At 44.8% G+C, this 6,547-nt stretch overlaps 1 pseudogene; it reads left to right on the forward strand.

The window, feature by feature from the left end:
• The first annotated feature begins 1,007 nt into the window (after positions 1–1,007).
• On the forward strand, positions 1,008–2,966 carry LOC115311952 (annotated as a pseudogene).
• The last annotated feature ends 3,581 nt before the right edge of the window (positions 2,967–6,547 follow it).

The following is a 6,547-nucleotide window of genomic DNA, read 5'->3' on the forward strand; positions in this document are numbered from 1 at the left end:
TTCACTGTTTTACTCAAAACTTTGTTAGGGAATCCTTGTTAGACGAAGAACAACAATAACAAACTATAACAATTTACACATACTTCACAAAAGGTTCCGGCGTATTTTTCAAAACTATCATGTTCGCGATTTTCATAGTAGTCCTATTCTTAAAGAGCAAGAATGACTCAAATGAAACCGGATTTAACACTTTGATCTGATGCATGTAATTTACAAGCAGAAGCTTTATCGAATAGATGAAGTCCCTATTGAACACTATAAATTAAAAAAAAAAATACAAAGCGAAAAATGCCAAAGCTAAGAACAAATTACAGAAAGCAAAAATTAAAATATCAAGTACCTTCACTCCTAAATATTGTTAACGAACATGCCCGACTATTCGCTATCATTTTATCAATATAAGAGCGAAATAAAAAAAAAAACACGCTCATTCACAACGAAATAGGTTTGGGAAGCGAAAACTTCAAACTTTTGTAATGTCAAAGATTTTTACACTGAACATATGCCAAATGCTCTGGTGCCTACATCAAAATGTATTTTTTGGTTCTCTGTGCCAGCGTATCTAAACAGACTTTTGGTGCCTCCATAATGAGACTAGCGTTAAGTTTTTTGCTATATCAGAAATCGGTTCTTGAACATGACGATCTTTGCAATGACTGTGGAATTAATATATTAGGGTAAATGTTTTTTAAAGTGAAAAAAATGTGACGATGCCGTCTTGTTGAGCATAATTTGAATATTGTTTAGACAAATGTGCATATCCATTACGCATGGTTGTGCCAAGCGTTTTTTTTACTGATTTTTGTGTATTTTTTCTCTAATTGTTTTTACTTACTGCATACTACGGGGGTTTGAGGCCTTAGCCAAGTAAAGATGCACTTTGTCACTACCTCCCTGGCGGGCTTGACCCCTGACAAAATTTACAATAAAAGAAAAAAAATGTATATTTTTTTTAATTTATGTATTCTTTTATTTTGCCTTTAGCCAAGCATTTACGCAGCACTGGTATGTGGTATCTAATATGTGTATGCACTCGATGTCAAAAGTCTTATGCAAAGGCTTTGATTAGACTAGGGGAGTTATTGAAATTCATTCTTTAGACGGCAAGAAAATCTTGCAGTTCTCCGGCCAAACTGATTTCGGGCCCCCGGTCGTTGCTCTTGGGCACGTGGCGCGAGCGCTTCCGCAAAACGCGATCTATGTTACGCTGTCCATACCAGAGACTCTAGCTGCACCATCCACGCCATAAGTCCATAAAAGCGGCGCTAACGTCCAATTATGCACGTGCCACGTTCGAAAACAAGCATCTCTCAGCGTCCTTAAATGCGCGATAATATAACGTCTAAAAAAGTTACAAGATAAAAGGATTATGCTGTTCGCGGCCTCAGCGTCCCATCAAATATTCCTTTCAGCTTTATTATTTGTATCCGGAGGGCAAGTTCGTCTACTTTTTGCACAGAGGCTGCTATGTTGTCAAAACAACAAACTCTTATTGGCTGATCAGAAAAATAAAAAAAAAATAAAACCGTTTACAATTCTTTGTAACGCCGAATTAGAGCTCAGCTTTTGAGGAGGAGGAGGGAAGGTATAGTTAGGAGAAGGTATACCCCTCCCCTCCTCATCCTGCCTGCTACTCCTCCCTCCATCGGCGTCGCCGTCGCCTCACGAGGGTCACGTGATCTCACGGGGGTCGCGTGACGTCACCGGGGTCACGGATGTCACCGGGGTTACGTGACCTCACGGGGGTCATATGACCCCTGTGAGGTCACGTGACGATGACGTCATCACGAAGACGTTATCGTCATTGTGATGCCCTCATCAGTGATGTCACCAGTGACGTCACGTATGACGTTATCGTCATCCTCACTGATGGCGTCATCATCACTGGTGATGTCATCGTTACCGTAATCATCACTGATGACGTCATTGGCATCGTCATCGGCATCGTCACTTATTACGTCATCAGTAACGTCACCAGTGACGTCACGCGTTCCATAATGCACCGCGAGGTTACGCCGACGGCGACGGCGACGGCAACGCCGCTCCAGCCGGAAACAAGCGCCTAAGAGGTGCCCTCTAAAATATTGTGTAGACCTGAAGGCATCCAGCATTGAGGTCTTCCCACTCTCCTTTCAATCGAAGCCAAGCGGAGCACGGCGTCGTTCTGACGTCGCCGCAACGTCGCCGAATAGATCGCATTTTGCCTGATCACTACCTAACCTATTTCAGCCTGCTTCTTCAAGGCGAGGTATCTACCGCCGACATTCGTGACAGCACGAACTGCCTGGTGCGATTTGTTGTAGGTGTCCAATTTCTTTATTCAGAAAAAAAGGCTGACGTGTTATGAGCATGAGTGGCTCGATCTTGCGAAAAGTGTACTGCAAGGGCCGCTCTTGGCACATTCATGCTTCGTTTTTGAAGCAAGCATAGGGAAACTTAAGAGCCTAGTCACGCCAGCAAAAGGTGTGCCTCACCAAGTGATGACATGAGTAATGATGGGCCACCAAGTCCATGCGTGCAAGGCAGAGGCCAGCCCTCGCATTAAAAACTTTCTCCAGTGTGGTACACCCAAGGAAGAGCCAGTAGCTCACCTTGGCAAGTCAAGACTCGTGGAAGAAAATTTGCTTAGGTTGGTTTAGAGGCAAGTTCCTGAGCAGATCACAGGTCCTGTTGTGTAACATGACAGAGTATGCATCTCTGGGGGGGAGGGGGGGGGGGGTGTTCCACAGCGAGCAGTACCAGAGGCCACACGGGACTGACTGCACAGCAGTAAGGCTGCCGAACAATGTGTGTGCGAAGATTCAGCACATTGTCTCAGTGAGTTGCAGTGACATAAAGAGAGTCTTCATAATGTCTAGAGACTATGTTTCCTCTTCCTCGTTTGGCACCACTCGCATAAAAATGTTGAAAAGTGGTCATCCAAGAAGGTTAGTGAGGTTGATGCCAGCGGTGTCGGGTGCCTCTAGCTCGAATGTAAAGGAATCTTTTTTTTTTTTTTTTGCAACCTTGTTAACCGTGCTAGATCGTAAGAATTTTCTTTTAGGAGATCTTTTCATGTGTTAAATTTTGTTGGTGACAAGCTTTGTGGGAAGTAGGGGTGCGTGCAGGCAGCATTAATGTAGAATACTGCGCATCCGCCCATCTACACTAAGCGCCCATTTCGAAGCTTGTAAGATCTCAGAAAATATGTACAGTGCATTTATATGTAAAATCGATGACCGGAGAGGTGCCCATCCCCTATTTTTTCGATATTATCTCAAAATTTTGAGTGCATGCCTTCTTTGTATTTTACGGTAGGTATTGAGACTGCATATTACACCATAATGGAACTTAACGGGGCAGTACGTGCTGACACTAACGTCAACGGTAGAAGGCGCAGAACGTGCTGAAACTAACGTTAACGCCTTGAAAGAAAAAGCAGGTTCCCCTCCCTTGTAATGGAGAGGTCCTGGGTTCGATACCCGGACCGGGCGGATTTTTTCGGTCGCGCACCAGTCACCTACCTGTGTTTGGAGATTTGTGTTTGTCCTTTGTTCCCCTTGTTCCCCTTCCCCAGGGATTATTTTCGCCATTCTTGTCCAGCTCGCTTTCACCTTTGCAGTTAATTGCATTATAGACCTTTTCATTTCAGTAGTTGCCTGACCGGCGGGTAGAGGGCGCTGGCGCACTCGCCGCCATTAGGTTGCTTCAATTTGGTCGGTTTCGGTTTCAACGTGCACGCGACTGTGATGCTGTTTCATGCCACTTTCGATTAGTTTTGCGATATAAATTTCTTTCTTGTAGCACACAGCGAATGAAACAATAGTATTGAGCCACTTGGCAAGCCAAGAAGTGGCTTCGAGCCTAAATTGCGATCTTTTCTTTAGGAACACTATATGCGTCTGATTCCGTCCATCGTTAACTTCGGCCAGGTTCGGCAATGAAACAACAGCGCTGATGCACAGGGAGGAGTACCATTGTCCACGGCCGTACCCACGGACACTAATTTCCAGAAGAAAAAAAAAAATAAAGAGCAGGACAAGCTCCGCATGCAGCGTGCGCTCGTTGCCTGCAGCCGTGCCTTGGCTGTGCGTGCACCGAGCGGTACAAAAGGTAGATAGCTCGCGCTCAAGTCAGCTATTGAACTAATCATTTTATATTGCGACAGACTATATTGCATCAGTGCTTAGTGAAAAAGCAGGTCGATAACATGATTAACAATCTGCTGAATCACCAAAAACAGATGAACTGACAAGTTTACTGTTCGATGTTTGGTTTCAGTACACCAACCTTTTCTAACTTCGAGACTGGAAACGTCTTTTATAATGACTACAAAAGTTTCATATAATCCTGTAGATAATATAAAAAAGTGATATTGTCCCTGCCTGTTTTATTTAAAGAAATTAAGCGCTCGAGAAATATTTTGATAGACCAGCGTAGGCTGACTAGAAAATTTCTTTAACTAAACTACTCATTGACAGCATTTCAAAATATTGGCCTTATGAAATAAACTTTTTGTTATATGGACATTTGCTTACGACGTACTCAAGGTATGAGAATGGTGAGATAAGTGAATGCCAGGCTTCAAATCAAGTCTGATATTCATCTTCCATAAAATTTGCCGAATGAAATTGAAGAGCGCGAAAGAAATGATCTCCGATAAGTTTGGCTGAAGTCGAACGCCAGGCGCCACCCAATTGACCTGTGTAGAAAGCTGTTCACTGATTTGAAACGATGCGCTTTGCACATTTTGACGTCGTCAGCTACTGAAAGTAACTCCCTATTCGCTGTGTACAACCGGCTGCACTCAGGTGATTTTCATGCAGAAGGATTCTTTTCGGCGTCACATTTTGTAAATCATAGGCTCTATCAAGTGGTCTGTGACAGTTTCTTACGCGGGGAGTCCAAATATTTGTGTTGAAATAAATTAATTGAAACTGCATGGTTATAATAAAATTACTTAAGCAACTGAAAGACTATGGACACGGGACCAAGCACGATATACTATTCCGTAGAATTCATAAATATACCGATAAAGCGAATGCTTATATCACACACGCGATTAAGAACGTAAAACAGATATAGGTGTGATATTGCAAACAAACAAGTTGCCTAATGTTAAGGTACCATTGTTTATAGCATAAAAAATAATTCAAACTAAACGTTTGTTCCCGCGTCTTGTCCACAAGTTCCCTAGTGTAATCAAAAGAAACTGCTTTCGATCTGTTGTAACTACAAAACACCATGCTTTCAGGAAAAACACGTGGCTAATTACGCTGAGTGTTTTTGTTTTCTCCCTTTACACCAATGCACACTCATATATATAATAACATTGGGCTTCCTATTGCAAATGTTCCGCCCTTATTAGTAACCAAACCTCAGTTCTCGTAAGTTATTCGTATTTGAACCCTCGAGGCTCTCTTCAAGTCATATATGTATTCAATGTGCGCAAGTGCTAACGCTGATTCCTGTTCCTTTAAAGCCTTTTCACACGTATCCCGCACGCCGACGGTAAAAAAGATTCAAAACGTGTTACAAAATTAACTGCAGAAGTTGCGCGCACAATGATGTAATGCAATTGCATTGTAAGTTTAAGTATCGGACGACACTTTACGGAGTAAGACAAGAGACGCGGTGAAACGCGACGAAAAACACGAATTCAACGCATCCGCCAAGGCGCGGACGGGAGAGCGGAGCAACAAGTTGAAGCAACCTAATGGCGGCCGCATCACGTGATTCCAAGATGGCAGCGCCCATGCGGCGGAGGGTGAAAAGGTCTATAATTTTCCCCTCCCCAGCAGGCTAGGGGGGGGGGGGGGGGGATAGACCTTTTACAAAACGCGCAGCGCCACGACGGTAGGGAATTTTGGGAACCCTCGGTACAGATCACGCGCTTTCTCGCTGAGCCCCCCGCCCCCTGCCCTCCCCCTCCCCCCCCCCCCCCCCCCCCCCCCAAAATGAAATCCTGGCTACGTGCCTGCGTGCCACTGACGGTGCCAACATACCAGTTGGTTGGTGGACTTGTTTCTTGAGTTGCTTCGGGGTCGGGCAGCGTTCACTCCTTCGTTTAGAGGCCGGGAAGGTCGCGCTCGTAGGTCACGGAGTTTGCGACTTCGTCTACCCTGGCCTCCATGCGTTTAGTGGAGTCAGTCAGTTGAACGAAACGGTCTCGGACGTCTGTGGGATCACTGAGTAGGGTTGAATATCTCTGGCGTTAAGTAGAGATGGCAGGGTGCCTTGCATTCATGATTTGATTTGCCATGCTTGCGAGTGTGGAGAATGAGTCTGGTGTTGATGTGCTCATAATCACCCACACTTGGCTCGGCAAGCGTGTGAGAAAAAGCTCTCTGAGAATGAACGTGTTTGTCATTGGTGCCTTGTCCGCGAGGAGCTGTTTCACCCGTCGTAGAAGTTGTATAGCTTTTCGGTAGCCGAGCTCGTCGGCGGTTAACTACTGCGGGAGACATCGTTGCTCCGAATGTGCGGAGAATCAGCTGTGCCCTCACAGTTTCGTAGTGCGGATCGCCGAGTGCAGCGCGAAGTATGTCGCGAACCACGGATGTTGCTA

This window comes from Ixodes scapularis, unplaced genomic scaffold (assembly GCF_016920785.2).
Source record: "Ixodes scapularis isolate PalLabHiFi unplaced genomic scaffold, ASM1692078v2 PGA_scaffold4__175_contigs__length_147842914, whole genome shotgun sequence".
Lineage (NCBI taxonomy): Eukaryota > Metazoa > Arthropoda > Arachnida > Ixodida > Ixodidae > Ixodes > Ixodes scapularis.